Source organism: Macrotis lagotis, chromosome 7 (genome assembly GCF_037893015.1).
Source record: "Macrotis lagotis isolate mMagLag1 chromosome 7, bilby.v1.9.chrom.fasta, whole genome shotgun sequence".
NCBI lineage: Eukaryota > Metazoa > Chordata > Mammalia > Peramelemorphia > Peramelidae > Macrotis > Macrotis lagotis.
Window position 1 is genome coordinate 14993284 of NC_133664.1, and position 23213 is coordinate 15016496.

At 45.0% G+C, this 23213-nt stretch overlaps 1 protein-coding gene across 5 annotated transcripts in view; it reads right to left on the reverse strand.

Annotated features, from left to right (window-relative positions):
- Positions 1 to 23213, reverse strand: part of OSBPL3 (oxysterol binding protein like 3) — a 139910-nt gene that overhangs the window by 108766 nt on the left and 7931 nt on the right. The window contains exon 1 of one of the 5 annotated variants that reach the window (XM_074195501.1): positions 17819 to 18066. The exons of the other annotated variants lie outside the window; for them this stretch is intronic. The gene's annotated coding sequence lies outside the window, so the exon portion shown is untranslated. Of the gene's footprint in view, positions 1 to 17818; positions 18067 to 23213 lie in introns of those variants that run through there. 5 annotated transcript variants of the gene reach the window in all.

Genomic DNA, 23213 nt, shown 5'->3' on the forward strand with positions numbered 1-23213 from the left:
ACTCACTTACTAGATTTTTTTAAAAAAATCTTCATTTGATATCCTATCAGATGTTTATATTATTTTTAGACTTTTTTTTTACAGCTATAGATTTATGATGCCAACATAATTCTCCATCCCAATCTCCCATTATTCTACAGTGGATCGAACATACTCTTTCAGGCTTATATCCTATCATTTCCCTTCATATTTTTTTTCTAGACTATGACGCTAGTCCCTCCACCTGGAACATCATCTTGCATTAATGCTACCAACGTCCTGCCACCCCCCATTCCTACCAGATGGGAGCCTTCTCTCCTCCAAGCCCTCATATTGTTTTCTTTGTACATGTCTTCAATTATTATATTATTACTATTATTATTTTGATGTCACAATTATTCGAGCCCATGACCCATCTCCCATTATTTACTATAAGTTACTTGAGGGAAGACAATTTCCTCATCTGTAAAAGTGATAAGCTTCAAGAGTTATTATGCTATGGAAGCTGGATGTCTATTTAATAATTATCTAATAAATATCTATTTAATTGAATATCTATTTAACTGAATATCTAGTTAATTGAATCTTGTTGCAAGAAAGCACTAAAGAAAAATGCAAAATAATTCATCTGTCTAATGGTTGGGGGGGAGGGGAGGAGAGAGGGAAATCACATTTACTCCTCCATGTTGTCTAAACAAACAAATTAGAAAGGACTTCAGAAGATCCAGATTGCCCTTAACAATATAAATCTGCCTGAGAGATCTCAAAATATGCCAACAGACAGAGTACATCTTTTTCTGTCTGCCATCCAAAGAGACAGCACTTGCAGTGGGAGGTCTATTTAAATATGAATGGAAAGTTGAGCTGTAGCTGGGAAAAAGCATCCCCCAGTGGGAGGAAAGTATACAGTGTATTTATTCCAGGGGTCTCTTACCTATCCAGAGAAAAGGAAAAGTCACTCACCTGCTGAATCAATCACAGAGAATTCTACTCATTTGCTTAGGCTCCGAGGAACATGAATTTTGAGGTGGATGAGACCTTGGAGGCCAATTCATTCACCCTACTCCAACCTTCCCATTTTAAAAAGGAAGAGACTGAGTCCCAGAGATTAGTTCTGATTTTGGTCTAATTTACTTAAGAGCCCAAATTCGCCAAATCACAGATTTAGGGCCAGAAAGGTCTTAGAGGTTTTCCAGTCCAGTCCAACCCAATGGAACAATGGGAAAGAGAGGGTTGTGGATTCTGATCTCATCTCTAACACAAACCACTGTGTGTCCTTGGGCAAGTCACCTCACTTTTCCTGGCTTCAGTTTCTTCATCTGCAAAATAAGTACATTGAACCAGAATGTCCTTGATTCTCTCATCCCTTCATTTCACAGATGAGTAAATTGTGTCCTGACAGGTTAAATTCAACCCAAGACCACCTAGAGGTAAGCATCCAAAGTAGGACTGGAATCCAGATCCTATAATCCTTAATACAAGAAGGGACTTTCTTCCAAATACTCACTCAAAAACCCCACTTTACATATAGTTAAAATGGTGGGACCACTTTTCTTCAACTCCTGCCCCCCCAGTCTTATTTAACATCTTCCTGGGCTAACCATCTCCAGAAGGTGAGGGGAGGGCACTGGGGCAAGACCCATCGATCTCTTGGCAGGACCACTGGGCACCTCAGTGTTGAGGCTGCCTTTCCCCCAGCCTCCACTCAGAAAGTCAGGACAAGCAAAGAAGGGAGAGGAGTAATTTGAGTGGGTGGTGTTAGTTCCTTCATTTTCCAGAATAGATTGTGCTCTAAAAGAAGGTATTCATTGATGCCAGATTAAGGGGGAGGGAGGGGAGCTGCTGGCAAGAGGGATTGGATCCAGTGTAGATGGCAAGGACTCAGAACCAAAGTTGTGCCCAAGGAAGAGCCAAGGCAGCCCCCCAGCACCACTCTGCTCTGGCTCCCACCAGAGAAGGGTAACAGGTGGAATCAAGGTTCTGTCTGTCAGAGGGACAAGCCCGGGGAGGGATGGAAGCATCTCACATACCAGAATCCCAAGCAGCAGAGCATCCTGAGGCAGATGAGACGCTCCACTTGTGTGTGCACTGGTTGGGGGGGGGGGGGGGGGCATGCTCACTATGAATTCAGATCAGAGCCACTTGTGTTGTTTCCCTAGGCCAGGACCCAAGCATACTGGTCATGTTATTCCTTCTACAGTTCAGCCAGAGTGAACTTAGACATGATGCTCCATCCCACCTGCACATCTTTGCAAGGTTGTGCCCTCCTCCCCTCAGCCTCTTAGAAGGTTTCTTCAGAGCTCGGCTCTATTATCCCTTCCTACCCTAGGAGACCCCATGGCTACTGGGGCCCTCCTCTATGCCCCAACAATAACCTTATGTTGACTTATATGGCTCCATCTGCAGAATGGCACTCCTGGTGGGTATTGCCATCACTGTGTCCTTAGGACCTGGCAGGAGGCAGGCACTATAGAAATATTTGGTGACCAATTGATGCAGGGACAGAAAGTACAGAAGACAAAGAAGGGGGAAGCTAGGTGGCACAATAGAGTACCTGCCCTGGAGTCAGGAGGACCTGACTCAGCTGGGCAGGTGAAAGGGATGACGGCTGTCTGAGGGCCAGCACCAGGACGGGGTCACAGAGAACAAAGATACATGGCACGGTGGGGGGTGGGGAGGAAGGAAGAAGTTCCTGCATCCTGCCAGATCCAGCCCTTGGACCATTCCTGCTCTGTGGACTATCATTCCTGCTGGGGAACCTCCCATCCAAGCCCACCTTGGGCTCACCAGGAGGTAGGTCCTGCCACTCTACTGGATCACCCTAAGTCTGTCCCTCTGAATCCCCGTTAAAATGTAAGCTCCCAGGGGGCAGAGGTTGCCTCCGTTTTGTTGGTTTCCGGAGCACTCTCCCCATCATCACTCCTTGGGCAATCTCCACAGAGCCTCCAGTTAGCTCTTATAAAGTCCTTCCCAGCCTAGGTCCCTGCTCCCTTCCAGTCACCTTCTACCCCACACTCTGTGACTCAGTGACCCCAGCCTCCCTCATCTGCAGACCCCAGACGTTCTGTTCTCTCTGCCTGTGCCCCTCGCTTGGGCTGCTCTCCTTGCTCTGCTTGCCAGCTTCCCTGGCTGCCTTCAAATCTCAGTTAAAATCCCACCTTCTCCCTCCCTATCCATCTTGCCTGTTGTTTGGTACATGTTTGCTTGTCTCCCCCATTAGACTCCCCCATAACATACAAGGTCTGGGTCCAGCAAATAGATCGGTTGGCTTGAATAAAGGGGGACACACTCATGGTAATCAGGGCTGGACAGAGGGGTGGGTAAAGATGCTGAAGATGCTGCTGGGCACCAACTGCCCCTGAGCTGACCATTCCCCATTGATGCTTGAGGGCAGGCTCTGCTTTTGCCTTCCTTTATATCTCTACCCTCAGCACAGTGTCTATACATATTAGGTGCTTCATTAATACTCCTTGGTTTGACCAGGAAAAGTCATTCTCTTATTTATCTTTTGTATTACATCTTCTGAGGTGTGTGAGTATATAGTCAGTGCTTCATTAATACTCATCAGATGGACTGTGAAAAGTCATTCTCTTATTTGTCTTTTGTATTATATCTTCTGAGAGGTATTGGATTGGGCTTCTTTGAGTGGGAGGGAAACTGGTTAGCAAAAGCCCATAGGACCCAAGACTAGAGCTGGCAAGGGGTCAAAATATCATCTAGCACCCCCCACTCATTTTATAAAAGAGGATAGTAAGGGCCAGTGACTAGCCCAGAATCACACAGTTAGTGTCTGAGGCAGGATTTGAATTCAAGTCTTCCTAACTCTAGGTCTAGGGTCTTAACCACCAAGATAACCATGTCAATGGGGTTAAGTGGCTTGCCCAAGGTCACACAGCTAGGTCATTATTAAGTGTCTGAAACTGAATTTGAATTCAGGTGCTCCTGATTCCGGGGCTGGTGCTCTATTCACTGCCCCACCTAGCAACCCTCCAACCAAGTCTTACAGAACCGCCCGAGGTCAAGTGATTGGCATGGGGGTCTACTCCCAGGGCTGAAGGCGGCTCCCCCCGATTCCCAGCCAGCTGACCATGTTGCCTCTTAAGTACAATCCTGAAGACTTCAGATTCCTTGTGGGGGGAGGCTGAGAGCAGAGAGGACTGGGGTCATGGAGGCTGGTTCAGACCAGTCACTGCCTCTTGGGCTCTGGGCTCTGGCCACCACTCTACGCTGCCTCTCATTAGCCTCATCAATAAGAGGAGGCAGAAACACAAGCAACACATGTGTCCATTATCCCTCCTTTCCATGGCTGGTAGCGTAAAGGCCAGGTCACTGAAGAGGACCAGCGGCAGGAACGCAGCTTCCCTCTGAGAGAAGCCTGGCTCAGAGAAGGGAGGACTCGGATCCACGTGGGATGCCCAAGTTCAGGACCCAGCCTCGGGGCCTCAGGAGCCCAGGCTGTCACCTAGCCGTCTGTGGCTCATTTCTTTCAGGTGTCAGAGGAAGAGGTTGGGCGAGATCCACTCCAAGGTTTCTTCCTGCTCAGACCCTGTGACTCTAAGACCAAAGAGAACCCACCTTTGGGGTCTAAAAAATGTTTCCAGATGCCCAAGCAATATCTGAAGTCCTCATCTGACTGTGACAGTTTGCTTCCCCGGGCCTGGTCCAAAGATCCCTTTGACTCAGTTCCTCTTTAGATTCTTTCAAGGGCCCAGCCTTCCAACCTGCGAGGCCCCAGGTCAGCCTTTCACTAAATGCAACCACCTACTGACAAACAGGTAAAGGCCTGGCCAGCCAGCTCTGCGGCTCCTGGACCTGCCTGCAGCCCCATTTACTCTGGCTGTTTCCATCCAGATGTGAGGCAGCCCTCACCAAGCACACACTTCATGAACACTGACTCGTTTTCCTGCCTCTGACTGAGGAAGAACAAAGGTTCTGCGGGACACAAAGACTGACCGATGAGGGCTAAGAGGAGCTGAGGACAAAGGCATCTGGGCTCCTCGGACTAACTCATCCTCAGAAGAAAGGCTGGGAAATTGAGCCTTTAAACAGCCAGGATGGCAGGGCTTAACCTGGGTGGGGGGGATAGTTTCCAAAAATAAATCCCCCCCTCTGCCCCTCAAAAACAAGAGCAGCTGGGCTGAAATGAGGTCAGAATGTTATTGTTTCCATTTTAATTGAATTTTCTAAATTCTGATTAATAGCTGGCCCTGAGACTGGAGAAACAAAAAGGAAAAATCCCTGGCCTCAAGTGGCTTAAATTCTCCAAGGAGGAAAACATCCTGATCAGAGATAAGCAAATGCAAAGTGACTTCAGGCGGGCAGAGCCCTTGAACCTGGGGGATGAGGCAGGGCCCAAGTGGGAGGGAGTCCAACAGGCAGAGGTGAGGATGGAAGGCATCACAGGCAAAGGTGCAGAGATGGGAGATGTTCACACAGGGTCTGGGACCAGCAAATAGACCAGTTGGCTTGGGTAAAGGGGGATATGCCCTTGGTAATCAGGGCTGGAGAGAGGGGTGGGCAAAGATGTTGACGATGCTGTTGGGAGCCAACCTGCCCCACGGATGCCTCTGACAACAGGCTGGCCAAGGAGATGAATGAAGGTGCAGACTCTGCTTTCCAGGTCCACATTGTTGTCATTTTTTTTTCTTATCTTTTCAGTGGGTAGGGGAGGAGAAAAGGAAGGACAAATTTTGGAACTGAAAAAAAAGGATAAAACAGTCATGAAGCTTTTTAAAAAATTATCTTAAACAATACGATTAAAATGGAATAAAGATAAACAGGGGGAAATAAAAGAGGTCATAATAAGAACTTATATTTATATGACACTTACTATGAGCCTGGCTCTGTGCTAATATTTTACAAAGGTCAGTTTTTCTGGTCCTCTCACAACCCTGTTTTACAGATGAGGAAACTGAGGCAAACAGCTTTAAGTGACACACTCAAGTCATACAACTATGATGGATCTGAAGCAGGATTTGAATTCATGACTCTAGACTCCTGACCAGGAATTTCAAGCACTATGGCCCAGCCTAGCTGCCTCTGACAAAGGACCACCAATAAGGAGGGGCTCATTCCCCACCCCCATCCCTGCCAGGAATGACACTGTGAAACAACTGGCATATGGAGCTGAAATCTCAATGAGCTCCACTCATTGCTCCTAGTTTGCCCTTTGAGGACAAACAGGACAAAACCTGGACCTGGGTTCAAGTCTTCTTCTCTTCCTTACTCCATGTGATCCTGGGTGAGTCCCTTCCTTAAGACCAGAACATGGGCCTCATCCTGGTCTTTTTGCCTTGGAGATGGAGGCAGGAAGCTCAAGATCTGTAATAAACCTTCAATACAGGGATGCAAAAAGTCCTTACATTATTTTAAATTAAATTTCCTTTTTTCCTGAGAATTTAATAATCAACAAAAATAAACATTCAACATAACAAAAAATAAACAAATGAGCATTAAAATGCTTAGCGCCCAGCCCAGCCCAGCCCAGTGCTGCCATTCTCCACACCATTGCTGTCCATGGGGTTTCCTTGACAGTGATACTGGAGGGTTTTGCCATGTCCTTCTCCAGTGGATTAAGGCACACAGGGTTAAGTGACTTGCCTGGAGTTCCACAGCCAGGAAGTGTCTGAGGTGGGATTTGAACTCAGGTCTTCCTAACTCTAGCCCAGCACTCTGACTCAACTCAAAAAATGTCAGGTATTTTAAAAGAACATGGAAAGTTTTAACAGAGTAGTTGTAGAATCTGCATTTTTGTTTTCTTTTATGCATATAAATATTTTAATAATTTATTATCCACTAATCTACCCCATCACTCCCACTTCCTGAGTCCTCCCTTTTAACAAAAGTACATCATCCACAAAAATCAATCAAAGCCTGGCCAGGCTGGAAGTGTCCATCTCGGGCCCAACATCTTAGAGAGGTCCCTGAGGTCCTAAGTACTTAAGAGGCTGGCTCAGTGTCCCAGAGAGGATGGGCCTGGTCAGAGGCAGGGCTTTGAAGGAGGCCTCCTCATCTCCCTCCAAACTTGAGCCCCCATTCTTTCATGAAAAAAAAAAGAGCCTGTCAGTTGTAGAAAACCAATCAATTGTTCAACCACCAATAACTCCAAAAAAACAAATCAACTCAGAAAAATGTGAACACAAACCAGCCTTGGTGTCTCAAAAGATCATTTTTCTCTCTCCTATCAAACTCAGACGGAGCCCCCATCATGCCACCATGCCTCACTGTCCAGTATCCTGGGAACAGACCAAAGACTGTCTTGGTGGCAATTTCCCAAAGTTTCTCTCTGCCCTTGAGAACCGACATGCCCAGGCACATCAAAAGGCGGCGGCGAGCCTCTCTCTGCCCCTGCACACCTGACTTGGTTTGGAGGCCATGCTCATTCATCTGAAGCCTTCGGAAGCCCGGCTAACCCGGGATCTAATGTGCTTCTCAGAGCTGCCAGACCCAGGGGGCAGGGCGGACAAACTCTTTCCTCACGGCAGCAGAGAGGAGAATGAAGTCTCCCAGTCCTCGCCACGGCCACAGTAGCCCCAAGAGGGTCCTCTGCTGAAGTTCAAAGTGGTCCTCAGGGACCAAGGCTCAAAAATCAGTTTGAGTTTTTCAGGAAAAAATGGGTCTTTTCTGTCACTGTTTTATCCACCAATGCAGATGGGCACCTGCCCTGCAACAAAACACTTGGCAAAGCACTTGACAGGACTTGTCTCATTTTTTTCCATCCTCAAAACACTGTGAGTTTCCCTTTTACAGCTGAAGAAACTGAGGCAGACAGAGGTTCAATGACCTGGCCAGGGGATCACACAGCTACTAAGTATTTGATCTGGGATTTTCATTAAGGAGTGTGTGTGTGTGGGGGGGTGCATCTTGCCTACAATACTTCTACCTAAATTAGCACCTAAATTATAAAAGCAAGTTGGGTTCAGAATCCTGGATCTGGGGCCAGAAGATTTCAGTGCCAACTCGGGCCCTGCTCTTCATTCCTCCTGGGGCTCCATCTTTTCCATCAATTCAGAGCCTTGGCCTCTGAAGGTTTTTAAAGTGTGCTTTTTTTTGTCTTCAGTGTGGATTTCTTATTTGCTCAGGTGCTCCAGACTTCATCATCTAAGGGACTGCTTCTCTCTCCTGGTGCTGGGAACAGGGAAATCTGCCCTTTTTTTCAATATAGTTTTTAAATTTATATTTCTGAAACACAAGTGGTTGGAAGTTCACCTCTCACATAGGAGCCTCCTTTTTAATCAGATCCAATTAGAGAAGCTGAACTTTGTGTTTAGAGAGCCCTCTCTCAACACATTATCATTTGTCAAGGTACCAGACCAAGATCACCAGGCTTGTGAAGATGGGTTAGCATTTCTGATAGAGAATCCAGGTCCAAGCGTAAGGGAGGGGCCTTCTCTGAAACTGAGATTATTGCTAAGGACCTGTCCTTGAGATGCAGGTGATGTAAACACTTCAGAGATCTCCTTTGACAAAATAGGACCAAAAATCTCCAACTACTGAAGCCTTCTGACTGTGCCAATTATACGCATGGACCCTCCCCCCAAAACCTGTGTGAGGCCAGTTCTGCTGAGCTCCTTATCATGTGACAATTGGCCACAAGCTCGATGGTCAACAAACACATGAACCCTACTCTGTCTTTTGTTAAAGCCAAACTCTGGGTAACCTTTCTGGGTGTCCGTCCAGCCCTGAATGAGTGCGGGGGTAACAGAGTCCAGGCACTGTCATTCAACACTAGCTGCTTAGACTGGAGCTCGGTCAGAATCTGGACAGGCCGGATACACTTGCTAAATGCGAGCAAGACACTCGCAAGAAGCTGCCATTGGGACCAGAGAGGGGTTCTCATCTATTTCTTCCCTGGACGTAGGTGGTCTACTAGAGCTCAGCGGGCATGAGAGAGGCAAGTAAAAAGTATAGCAGCCAAAACTGGACTGGGCGTGAACGGCGAGAATCTCATCCCCTGCAAAGGTCCCTGGACAGATCCGAGTGACAGGCTTACTCTCGGAGAGTTTAAATGAAGTGAAGCAAGACAAAGGAAAGAAGAGAAGGGGAGGAGAAGAAGGAAGGAGGGAGGGAGGGAATGAAGGAAGGAGGAAAGGAAGGAAGGAAGGAGGGAGGGAGGAAAAATGCATAGCTAAGTGAAAGGATCAGAAATCCAACATTTCGACATGGTGGTACTTTCAAGTTACTCAATGAGCTACTGGATCCATTCACTGGCAGATGCAAAGACTGAGCCATCCACTGACTTTGGCACCCTTCCTTCCTCCAGAACTATCTGAAGAAAAAGAAAAAAGAGAGAAAAGAAACTATTTGATGAATACACGAACAGAATAATACATCCCAACCAGGGATCACATTCTGGAATTACGGTACAGCAAAAAAAAAATGCCTTTTCCAAATGTCTCTGTCACAGATGAAAAATTGGCCTGAGAGGATGAAAAGGTTTTTTGTTTTTTAAAGATTTTATTTTATAAGAATGGCAATAATGTGAGGATGATCATCTATGAAAGACCTGGCTCCTTTGATCAATACAGTCATCCAGGACAACTTCAAAGGACCCATGATGAAGGATGCTCTCCACCTTCAGAGAGACAACTGATGGACTCTGAGTGCAGATTGAAGCACTTTGATTTTTTTACTGTGTTTTTCTTGTTTTGTGTGTGTGTGTGTGTGTGTGTGTGTGTGTGTGTGTTTTCTTCTGCAACATGGCTAATATGGAATGTATAATCGTTATATTGCTTGCCTTCTCAAAGTGTGAGGAGAGGTGGGAGGGAGAGAATTTGGAACTCAATTTTAAAAAAGAAATTTTTTTTTACATATAACTTGGAAATATTTAAAGAAATAAATAAAAATATTTTTAAAAGACTATGTCTTACTTGGCAATTTATGAATGCACAAAGCCAAATATTGAAAAGCCCAATTTTCTTTTCCATTCAAAACTGAATGTGGAAAAGATCAAATATTTTCAAAGCCACATGCTATTTTCATTAACTTCCATTTCAAGGAAAAAGTCTTAACTTTTTGTTGATTTTTGAGCAATAATTGAGCAAAGTTTATAGTAAAAGGTTCTCAAGAAGGGGCAGCTACATGGCACAGTGGATAAAGCAGCAGCCCTGGAGTCAGGAGAACCTGAGTTCAGATCTGAACTCAGACACTTTATAATTACCTAGCTGTGTGACCTTGGGAAAGCCACTTAACTCTATTGACTTGAAAAGAAAAAAACAGTTCTCCACAATAAATGCTATCAGGGGAAAAAAATCATTCTGTCAGGCTGCTGACAGTGGTGATCTCAAAATAAAACCAGAGCAGTGACTTTTCCCATTGTTTACGCTCAATAGTGTTAACAGTACCTGTCCCTTCTTAGCATGGTAAGGTTTAGAAAATATTTTATATAGAATATCACATTATAGACTCAAGAGAAAGAAGAACCAGTCTTCAGAAGGGAGCCTGAAGTGATGGCCCTCAATAGGGAATGAGTGAAGGAATGACGCCTATGAAAAGGAAGGAATATTAGTGCAAGGTAAGAAATGATGAAAGAAGCTGTTTCAAAGAAACATGGGGAAAGTTTTGTGAATGGATGCAGAATGAAGCAAGCAGAAGCAGGAGAAAAAGTATCAGATAACAATGCTGTAAAAATGAAAACACTGAAAGACCTAACACCTCTGATCAATGCAATGGCCATCCCCAATTCCAGGGGACCAATGATAGGCTTGAGAAGAAGGAGATGAACATCTCTGGACGTAGACAAAGTGGGAATTTGTTTTGCTTTACTCTTTTGGGTTTTTTTTTGTTTTGTTTTGTTACAAGAGCCAATCTTTCTTTTTTCAATGTTGTTGGTTGTTAGGGATAGGATTTTCCCCGTCTCTTCAAAAAGAAAAGGAAAAAAAATAACCAGAAAAAAGCCAAAAAGAATCACAAACAAGCAGGAAAGTGTTGAAAGTCCCATTTGAACTAATATAACTTTTAAAAAAGTACAAGCTTTATGGTAACAGAGATTTGCAATTGGATGTATAATCCTTTCTTCAACATATATGGAAATACTCTTATTTAGTCTTATTAATTTCAACATTTAAAAAGTGATATGAAAACAATCGCTATAAGCCTTGAAGTTACTAAATGTATGAGGTTGTGTGTTACATAAAAATAGCTCTGGATTTGAAGTCAGAGGTCCTAGCTTTCAAACTCAGCTCTCCGCCAACCCCAACTCACTTTGGACAAATTTCCTCTCCATTTTAGACCTTAGTCTGCTCCTCTATAAAATAAGAAGGGTGAATTAGATGCCATCCAAGGACTGGTCCAGTATACATTTTCTGATCCCTAGGTTAACAACCACTACACATGAAAAAATGAGAAAAAAAAACAAGTCCTAAAATCTTAAAGCTACACTGCAGACTTGGTCTAAACTTTAGTCTGGGACCCCTCACATGTCTCGGGACTATTGTCACTATTGTGACCTTGAGCCTCCTAACCTACTTTTTCCCCCTCCAAGGTCATCCACAGAAGGGGATGCACTGAAGCTCCAGCCCCAGAATAGCAGATACATCAGCCAGGTTGCCACACAAACATTGCCAACCCCACTCCCTCTCACCATCACCACCAGGGTACTGCGTCCTCCAGTTTGCAGACCCTTCCCTTTGATGGTCAAGCCCTAGAATCATTCTTTATTCCCAGTGGTTCCTTCCTCTCAGAAGCTTGAAGCTAGGTTAACTAGGCTCAAATCTGCCATAAGTCTACTGATTAATGAGGCTGGACAATTCACCTTGGAAGGCCATGGAGACTGCTTTTCCTGCACACTCTGGGATTCGGACCTGTTTTCTCTGAAATGTTTCCAGCTGCTCCATGTTACCTTTGGTCTCTCCCAGAGGGAGAAATTAGTATAATGTATAATAACGGCACATCCAAGCATTTTCCAAACCTGTCCCATCAAGTGAACATTTGTTGTTGGGTTGTGTCTGCCTCTCCATGATCCCCCTGGGGGTTTTCTCAGCAGAGATACTGGAGTGCTTTGCCATTTCCTTCTCCCGCTCATTTGACAGACAAGGAACTGAAGTAAGAAGGGTGAAGTGGAGCTAAGTGTCTGTGGCCAAATTCAAACTCAGGCTTTCCAAACTCCAGGCCTGGCACTGTATCTACTGTGTCACAAAGCTGCCAAGCTACCTTTTCTCTATCACTGGCTTCTCAGCAAAGTTACTATTCTTTTTTTACAGGTAAAGAAACACGAGGCCTGAAAAAGTGAAGTGCCTTGCCCAAGGTCATGCAACTAGTTAGCTGGAGAGTCAGGATTCAAATGTGCCTTTGAGCTGCAACCTGTCTCCCCGGCTACAACGGGTGCTCCTGGAGAACAGAGACTGTTGGACTTACTTTGTCATCTGAATGCCCAGTGCTTAGCATACAGCAAGTGCCTATTAAATGTTTCCTTAGTCATTCATTTAGAAACTAGGCCGGGCACTCTTTCCAGTCCAACCCAATCCAACAATTCAGGCAAAACCAAAACAATCCTTGCCCTTAGGAAGCTTACAGTCTTGAAGTTCTATTACATCACAGAGGCCTCACACTCTCCAAAGACAAAAAGGCACCTTACAAATCCTCTTATTTCATGCAGTGCTTAACCTTGGGAGAGGGCCGGAGTGGTCTTCAATATGGATCCATTTTGCTTCACTGCAACAAATATTTATTAAATACCCACTAACTTCTCGGGCTCAGTTTCTCCATGTGTAAAAATGGAGATGATACTTCAGTACCTACTTCCCAAGGCTGCAGCAGGACTCAAACAAGGTAACAATATGAAAAGTGCTCTAAACCCCAGTTGTTGAGATCACGTTTAGTAGCAGCAGCAGCATTGCTGGCTTATATTCAAGACCTTTCCTGATCCCCCAGTTGCTGGCATCCCCCCACAATACTCTGAATTTTCTTTGTATAGTTTGCATTCTCTTGACATCATTTCTCCAACAGAGTGTAAGCTATAGGAGGGCAGGGCCGGCTTCCTTTTTTGCCTCAGTATCAGGTCCCTTAATGGTGGCTGGCCTGGAGTAGGAATTTAATAAATATTCATTGGTCAATGAATTAGTCTTACAAAGGCAAATGAATCCCTTCCTTCAGGGAGGAGATGTTCGGTACAAGCTGGCCCAGTACACAGTCCAGTAAAGGCTGTTTGCATCACCACACCTTCCCAGCGGGCCTTAAGGTAACAATTGATAGGTGACTCAGGAATGGCCCCAAGAATGCCAACCTGCGACCAAAGTCCTACTTCTTTCTCAAAGGCTTGCAGCCATCCCAGTCTGGAGTCCCAGTCCAGAACGTCCCCCAGCAGCTGAGACCTCAGCTAGATCCGTCTCATGGGGGCAGGAGAAGGTAACTTTTCCCTCTGAGATTCCTGAAAATAAAATAGAAGGCTCAGCCAGGTAGCTCAAATCCAAGCTCTTTTATTTCCCAAGGATGTTGACTGACACATAGTAGGTACTTAACAAATTCTAGCTGATGATGATGATAAAAGTTGAATTTCAAGTTTTTTATATATAAATTTATTTTCTCTCCCCCACTCCCCTTCCACACAGAAAAAAGAAAAACAAGACCCTGTAACAACCCTGCTAGATAAGCTGAACAAATTTGTATATTGACAAGTCCAAAAATGTATGCCTCCTTCTGCACCCTGAGCCCCCCACCTCTCTGTGAGAAGGCTGGGCAACATGATTCACCTTCTGGAGGCACAATGAATGACTGCATTGATTAGAGTTCTTAATAAGGCTTTCCAAATTGCATATTTTTACAGTTTGGCACGGAGGACTAAGCCAAGCTGGCTGAAAAAAGGGTTTTCTAACTTTGTCTTCAGCCTAGTCAGCTAATAGCTGAAGTCTGAACCAGAGTCTTCATCAAAGGCAGGAGGGAATTTCTTTGAGGCCTGAGCAGGGGGTATGTGAGGTGCTCTCCATGGAGCCCTGGGGCACCCAGGTGAAGGATGCTTACTTTGGCACCTCCTTCTTGGCTCTGGAGAGCATCCTCACTCAGAAGAAGAATAAATAGATCTCAGTGGACTGGCTAGGATGAACACAGACACGGCTCCCTGGAGCCCTCCTGTAGTGCCCTAAGGCCAACATTTAATTCTGAACTGACCCAGAAGACACCATCAAGGCGACTGCCAGTCCACTGGGTGACCCAGAGCAAACCACTTCATCTCATAATTCCAATTGTGCTAGGAACTTGGTTCAACAAAGATGAAGTATCTACTAGTGCCAGATGAGAAGCAGGTTGGCAGAGTGGACCAAGCTGGCCTTGGACCTCATACACGGGGGTCACTCGGTGGCACCACTGGGGACAGAATGAAAAGATCTGGAGCTAGGAAGGCCTGAGTTCAAATGTGACTTCAGACACTCACTAACTGTGTGACCTGGGCAAATCGCTTCACCCTGTCTGCCTCAGTTTCCTCACTGTAAAATGAGCTGGAGAAGGAAATGGCAAACTGCTGCAGTACCTCTACCAAGAAGTCAGAGCCAAAGAAGGACTAACCCATCAATCAACAATCTACTCTGTAGCAGGTTCTCTACAAAGTTCCAGGGATACAGAGAGAGGCAAAAGACAATCCCGGCTTTCAAAGAGCTTATAATCTAACAGGGCAGACGACAAGCAAACAAACATATAGCCATAAACAGGATGACAGGAAAAAACTAACAAAACTTCCAAATCCATCAACAATGGAATCATTTCCAGCCTGGATGAGATAAAGAGTGGGGAGTGGGGAAGGTCGAGGTGGTGATACATCTTGTTCACAAATAAGCAAATACAGAGTATTTCATGAGGAAGAGAACACTGACAACCTGGGATACTGAGAAAAACCTTTTGTAGAAGATGCTACGGGAACTGTGCCACAACAGATGAGGAAGGGGAGCATTCTGGGTCTGGGAGACCTTCCTGGACAAAGATCCAGAGACCACTCTGGACAGTACAGAGACCTGTGAGCAGGCCAGGTGGAGGGATGCAGGAAGGGGAGTAATATTCTGTAAAATGAGCTTGTAAGGGAGGTAAGAGCCAGACTAGGAGGCTTTAGGTCTAATTTCTATTTGATTAGATTCTTGAGTATGTTTGTGTTGGGAAGGAAGGGAGAATACCAGTCAGTTCTGGATTTTAGGAAAATTGCTTTGGCAGCTAAGTGGAGAATAGACTGGAGAAAAGGTGACCCCAAGTGTCCCTTCCAGTATAGGAATCTCTGATTTTTTTCCTTAATAAATGCTCAAGATTTATCTTACTGTGATAAGTTTGAATTGGTGACTGGCCATGATGAATTAGAGAGCCAGGATTGTCAACAGAAAGACTGGGGTTCAGGTTCTCCCTTTGCCACTTGCTAAGGAGATGAATTCTGGGCCAGCCCTAAGTTCTGCATCTCAGACAGCCTTACAGCCCTCATTTCCTACGTCCTGGCCAGGTCACGATCTAAGGTTCCCACACCCAGAGCCGACCAGATACGATCACAGAGCCATGAAACTGTAGTCAAACACCAGGTGGGGCATCATACAAATACTTTAAATGAGATAACATCTGTCGTTCCTTAATCTGGGCACTTGTCTGAGCTGAAGTCTGGTGAAATTAATACATTCTAACAAATCCTTTGTTTTAAAAGCACTGAGAAAAAATCACTTTGAATAAATCACTTCCATTTATATAAGGGGCTCTAGGCTGTATATGATGGTGGACTGTATTCTATTCAAGGGCAGTTTTGTTCATGGATTTTAATTTGAGCACCAATATTATCACCCATGTAGTACCCACCTTATTACAGACAATAAAAGTTAAATCAAACCAACCAATATAGCTTCAACTGAGTATGCACCATTCCATCCCACGGTCCACCATCTCTCTTACAAAGAATCTAGGTTTCAACGTCAGACACCTGGAACCAACTTTGATCTTTGCCTCATATCTAAGTTCTGTTATCTAGGTGGTGTCTTCATTGGTTACTGTAGTTGGTACATGTTATTTTTCTAATCCTGCTTTCTTTATCCTGTGTCAGTTCATAGTTCCTCTCATGTTTCTCTGAACACCTCACCAATTGCTATTAGTGCAAATTAGAGTCCATCATATTCCCATATTACAATGTATTTCGCCTTTCCCCAGTCAATGGGTCCCCACTTTGTTTCCGGATTTCATCATCAGGACAACTGCTACTGTGAATATTTTTAGAATGGGGAAGATAAGTCCTTTGGAGCACTCACATCCTGGGGACACAAGACATAGCCCTGGCTCAAAGGACACAAATTGTTGAGTAACTTTTCTAATAACCCCAAAATGATTTCCAGAATGCCTGGACCAATTGAGCTCTACTAAGAACAAACCTATCAGTGTGTTTCTCTTCTTATGAGTCCTGCCAATATTGGTCACCTTCATCTTCGATCATCCTTTTCAATATGCTGGGGGTGCAGTGAAGCTCAGATGTTTTAATTTGCAAACCTCATATGATTAGTAGGGTCGCTACATGGCAGATGGATAGAGGGATGGGTCTCATCAGGTCCTGCCTCAGGCATTTTTTTAACTAGCTGTTGAGCTAGTTCCTTAAGCTGTGCCTCAGTTTCCTCAGCTGTAAAATGGGAATAATAGCAGCACCACCTGCCACATTTGTTTACAAGGTCTAATGAACTCATCATTTTAAAGCATGTAGGACAGGATCTACCATGAAGCAAGTGCTCTAAAGATAATTAGCTATTTTTCTGTTATTATAATTGATGATGATAATAACAAGAGCTGCCAAAATGGATAGTCTTTTAACATTTGCAAAGGGCTGGGGCAGCTAGGTGGTGCAGTGGATAGAGCACCAGCCCTGGAGTCAGGACCTGAGTTCAAATCTGAACTCAGACACTTAATTGCCTGGCTGTGTGATCTTGGGCCAATCACTCTTAACCCCATTGCCATGAATGAATAAATAAAATTTTTTAAAAAATTTGCAAAGGGCTTTATACAGATTGTCTTGCCTGACCATAGGGAAGTGTTGGGGGTAGAAGGTATTTTGTTTTGCAAAGGTACAAAGATGATGAGTAGACCAATGGGGAAGTTGACTAACACTTCCTTTCTGGAAGTAATGACAGTTTTTTTAATGTTATTTTTTATCCCAAAGTAATGAAAGTTTGATTTGATTTTGGTTCTAGAAATGGAAAGGGATGAGATGAGGGAGAGCCATGGCCAACCTTAAATGGAAGAATTCGCCAATGGGGAGACAGAGGGAGCTCAAGATGGGAATTCTGGAGATGAAAGGGGCAAGTCCTTGGAGCAGTCCAGATGACTGGTCAGAAAAATGGACAGGGAGGACAGATAAGGATGGCGGGAGGAGGCTGGAAACCTCAAGGAAACATTCAACTATCTGAGCAACCAGTGTCCCTTCTCTTCATGTCTCGGATAAGATACTGTTCTCAGAGCTCAGACATGAGGCCAAGGTTCTTTTCCCACCCTCTCTACCCCCTTTTGAATGTTTGCCCTCATCAGGGAATAGCTTCCTTCCTCCAAAATCCCACTTTTCCACTACCTAGGAGACATGACTGCATAAAGGTGTGGGCAGGGCAGGGGGTCTCTCTCTGAGACCCAGAGGAGGCCACAATTCCCTGGGCAGTGAAAAAGTCCAAAAGGGAGATTTAAACCAGAAGAGCAAGAGAGACACCGATTAGAGAGGAGAGGAGGGGACTAGAGCTTCTTTAATTGTACCAAATACTGATGACTGTTTTTAATCGGTTTAATGCCAGGCGACCAAAAAAGAAAACCCTGGCTCCTAATACACACAGATGCTAGGACTCTGATTCCAGCCAAGATTACTGTAAAAGACTGAATGAGAAACAATGCAAGCTGGAGTGGGGTAATTAAGGAGACGTACGTGCAGGTGTCTGGATGGAGGGGAAACCAAGGAAGGGTGCACATGTGTTTCCAACTCATTAGTGCTCTCTGATTACACACATCCAATGGTGAGGCACAGCAAGGGCAAATGTGTAAATTCTTTGAGGCTAAAAAAAAAAAGATGGCAGTCAATCAATAACCTCCGCATCACTGACACTCTAGCGGTTCTGAATACCAATACAGAAAACTGCCCCCTAGGGGGCGGCTAGGTGGCGCAGTGGATAAAGCACCGGCCTTGGAGTCAGGAGGACCTGGGTTCACATCCAGTCTCAGACACTTAATAATGACCTAGCTGTGTGGCCTTGGGCAAGCCACTGAACCCCGTTTGCCTTGCAAAAACCTAAAAAAAAAAAAGAAAAAAGAAAACTGCCCCCTAATATCTATCCTTTGAGTAAAGGAAGTTCTGGAATCACTGGTATTTGTCCTTTCAACAGAGAGCTGGTAGGACTCTAAGGAAGGGTCTTCGGAGGCCACTGGGGCCAAGCCCAGAGCAGGGAGGTGACCCTAGTCTGGCGACACTTGGCTATGAAGGTTCTAATCCAGGTCTTCCTAACCCCAAATCTAGGACACCAGGGCACCTGTCAGGATGCATTTCTAGGCTCAGAGACAGACTCTGATCTGTGACCTCTCTCCTCCCCTCTGCTATGTTGCTGTTTAATTGTCCTTCTTTCTTGACTCGGGTCCCAGGACCCAGCAGAGAGGCCGGCTGTTGCAGATTACTTCCTTAATGGAGAATGTCCAGAGAAGACTGACGACCCACAGGGTGACAGAACTAGACCAAGAATCAGTTAAAAGTGCTAATGATGAAAAACAATATGGTATGGTACCCTGCACTTGAAGGCTGAGACTTGGGTTCAAATCCTACCTTAGAGTCTTAGTATTTATGTAGCTTTCAGTACTGTTATTATTCCCATTTTACAGATAAGGAAACTGAGGATGGGAAAGAGTAAGTGACTTGTCCAGGGTCACAGATAGTAAATGACTTGTGGGAAAGGGTGGATTGTCTTTCTGTGTATCCCTAACATTAAGCACAGTGACCAGGATATAGTGATACTTAATCAATGTTGGATGACTCTTAATTGACTGACTTAAAGGGTCTGAGGCAAGATTCAAATTCAGGTCTTCCTGATTGATTCCAAGTCCAATGAGATCATGAATGCACAACACTTTGTTAATCCCATAAATGGCAGCTATGGGTAGGGATCTGAGAGAAAAGAAGGTCCAAACCAATGATTTTCATCAGAGCAGGGAACTCCTATGGTCAAAACTCCTTCTAAAGATGCAGGATGGCACCTCCTCTGAAACCCCATGGTCTTGGAAGGTTGTCCAAAGTATCAAGAAATTAAATGACTAATCAGAGCCAAATTGAGAAGCATTTATTTAGTGCCTTCTATATACCTTCCACACAGATACCATCAAGTCCAAGTTTTCCCAAATCTGAAGCCTGCTCCCTCTATCCACTCTTATTTTTATTGAAAAGGGAATTTCCTATAGTCATTCAGGGAGCTTCCGGGGGACCCCCTTGGTCCTCTCTATGGCAATGTATCTATAAAAAGCCTGGATGCTTGAGCCACTTGAGTTAAGATTGCCCCCGATCCACCTCCCACTCCTTACTCACCAGGTGCCCAGGGTCAAGCCCAAAGCTCCACTGGCCTCAGCAAGCACAAGTGCAGACTCTTGGGTGTGACCCAGTCATGCCTGGCCCATCCTTCTCCCCTAGAGTTCAGTTGGTGTGAAAAGGAAACAAGCCCTTGCCACTTTTCTGAGGGTTTCACAACCATCTGGGACTTGTTTATTCTTTTGTTTTATTTTTGGTTTTGCAAAGCAATGGGGTTAAGTGACTTGCCCAAGGTCACACAGCTAGGTAATTATTAAAGGCCAGTTAGAGCTCTATCCATTGTGCCACCTAGCTGCCCCCCCCTTGATTCTTTTTTTTTTTTAGGTTTTTGCAAGGCAAATGGAGTTAAGTGGCTTGTCCAAGGCCACACAGCTAGGGAATTATTAAGTGTCTGAGACCAGATTTGAACCCAGGTACTCCTGACTCCAGGGCTGGTGCTTTATCCACTGCACTACCTAGCCACCCCCCCCCCCAACCCCGGCCACTTGATTCTTAAGAGACTCTCTTCTCAGTCCTATTTTATAGTTTGGAGAAACAGACTCAATGGGGCAGAAACCTAGTTCCCTGGGCTCCCCAAGCTCATTCTCCCAGGGAGTCTTAACCTGGGCCTATGGACAGATTTTAGGATGTTCATGAACTTGATTGGGAGGTGGGGGGAAAGATTACATCTTTATTTTCATTAACCATTAATTTTCTTTGTAATCCAATGTATTTTATTTTTAAATATTTAAAACATTACTCTGAAAAGGGACCATAGGCTTCAACTTTTCTGGTGTTCATTAATGTCTTATTCTTTGTGATCTCATTTGGAGTTTTCCTCTCAAAAATATTGAAGGTTTGCTATTTCCTCCTCCCACTTTTTTACAGTTGAGGAAACTGAGAAAAATAGGATTAAAAACTTATTTGGGGTCAAATAGCTAGTAACTATCTGAGGCTAGATTTGAACTCAAGTCTTGCTGACTTCATTGAGTCATCTAGTAGCCAGACTTCAGACTGGCAAGGCTCCATCACATATAAAAGTTAGGATCTCCCAAACTAGACTAAACCTCTCACTTTGTACAAGAAGAAATTGAGGCCCAGTGATCCAAACTGCTTTGAGGTCAAACAAGAAATAAATAGCAGCTGAACAGTTATCTCACCCACCACCCTGGGGTGGGGCTACTGCTATTCTCATTTTTCCGAGGAGAAAACTGAAGTTGGGAGAGGTTAAGGGACTTGCCACCAGTCTTACAATAGGAGGAATCTAATCCCAGGAAACATTATGGTGCAGGGGAAGGAACCCGCCTCTCTAGTCAGAGGTGCAGGGTTCACATCTTATGCCTCGGTGTCCCCATCCACAACAAGGAAGTTCTGGCCCAGGAGGCCTCTGAAGCTCTAAATGTTTAATCCTAGAAACCCTCCTTTGGATTCCTCTTCCTTGGCCCAAAGACTACTTTAGGAGCTGGGTGTTACCTCTGGCAGTACACCTGGCTCTGCCAGGAACTATGCACCATGGCCCAAGGAACTTCCCCTGTGAGCCTCAGTTTCCTCACCTGTAAAATAAGAAGGTTGGCCTAAATGACCTCTCAGAGGTGTTCTGACTCCAACAATCCAAAGCTCTACACCCAAGCCTGGGAAGGCTGGGGAAGAAGGCATCTTCATTGTTTCTCCCTGGTCATTTCCATTTCAAGGAGTCAAAGTAAATATTTTCTCTTAATTAGCACCAGAGACTGGCAAGGCTAAAGAACTAGCAAATGGCGCTTCCCTGCTTTCTACCTGTGGCAATCTTAAAACCTCAGTCTGCAGGGTCTCAACCCAAATTACAACTCCCTCACCGGGGGCTTTGCTTCACCATGTATCTGCTTCAGGTTTAATTAAGATTAGAGAGAAAGAAATCATGGGGCTAGTTCAGGTCATTTGCTAACATGTCTATTTTTTTCTTTGATTTTTATCATGTCTTAAAAAGAAGGGGAAGGAAAAAGCTGCACTTTATAATAATTATTTTTAACTTGTACTTTCTTGCAAATACGAGTTGATTTGAATTTAGACAAAAATGAAAATAGATGTCAGCAGTCAAACACTGCTGCATATTGACATTATCAATGGAGAATTTTTTTAAATTGCTTTAAAAACCAAGTGCAAATCTGTTAATTTTGAGGTACTCAGAGGGAAGAAGGACTTGGAAGCCCTCCCAAATCCTGTGGTCAAGGCTGGCCTGGGCTTAACTCTTCCTCATTTCCAGCCCCAATCTCTCTTCTCCTTTACAACCCGGGCCCACATGACCTTGGCCAAGAGACTTTCCCTTTCTGGATCGGCCTCCTGTTCTGTAAATGATGAGGATTGGACTGGATGACCTCTCAGGTCCCTTTGAACTCCAGAGCTATGGCATCACGGTCCCACGGAAGCCCTCAGGAAAATCTCTTTGCCCCCTTGTTCCCTCCTCCGTAAAACGAAGGCCTTGGACAGGATGAGCTCCCAAGGTTCCTGCTGGCCCGGAATCTAGGACCTTCCAAGCCTAGGGGAAGGATGACAAAGGTGCTTTCCAACTTATGTCCCTGTGTCCTACCATTCCTTCTCAACCCCAGTTTCATGCCCTAGTTACTACTCCTTCTAGTGTAGAGATGGGGGAGAGATGCAGGAGAGAGAAGGGAGGCAGTAGGTGAGGCCATGGAAAGAACTGTGCCAAGGCACCTTCTGCTCTTTTTTTTTTTGGCTAGGCAATGGGGTTAAGTGACTTGCCCAAGGCCACACAGCTAGGTAATTAATTATCTGAGCTCACATTTGAACTCAGGTCCTCCTGACTCCAGGGCCGGTGCTCTATCCACTGCACCACCTAGCTGCCCCAACCTTCTGCTCTTCTTGGGTCGGCCTTCCTCCTCCTTCCATTCTTCTCCAGGGTGGTTCCCGAGTTCCTCCTCCTCTGTTCTTCAGGCAAGAAGATGCCTTGACCCTGGCAGCCTCCTCCACCGCCACCCCTGGACTCTTCTGATTGGTCACTTCCTCCATTTTCAGGAAATACTCACACTGGCTACATTCACGCCTTCATCTCCCTCTTGGCTAAACTTCGGGCTCTCCTGCACAGATGCCCACCGACTTGATTTTCCTTGGTCTACGGAATGGGGGTGCCAGTACCAATGCCCCTGCGTTATGGTGAGGATCTGCGTGCAGAAGGGCTGAGTTCCCTCGCCATTACACCCTACCGCTCTATGGCCTCTCCCTCTAAGCTTCATTTTCTCTATAGAGGAAGAAAAGAAAAACCTTAGACCTAGACTTGCATTCACAGTCAAACAACTTTCCTGCCATCCTTGTTGAGAGGAGGAAGATTATACTCTTATTCTTTTTTGTCTCATATTCAAAGTGCTTTTCAAAGTCATTTTCAGAAATGAAGGGACCTGTTCAGGTCACCCTTCCAGTGACCACTCCTTTCTCCACTAGCTAGATTTGGGTTCCATGGCCATCATTTATTTATATTTTCCAACAGCAGAAAACAAACTCCCCAAGCCAACACTCCTGGACTACAAAACCACTGTGGCCTTGGGAAGCTCGACAAGGCAGTCACTTAAAAACTGGACTCTAAATTTACATGCAGTTGTTATTTAAGATTTCTTTAAGGGGCGGCTAGGTGGTATAGCGGATAAAGCACCAGCCCTGGAGTCAGGAGTACCTGGGTTCAAATCCGGTCTCAGACACTTAATAATGACCTAGCCGTGTGGCCTTGGGCAAGCCACTTAACCCCATTTGCCTTGCAAAAACCAAAAAAAAAGAAGATTTCTTTAAG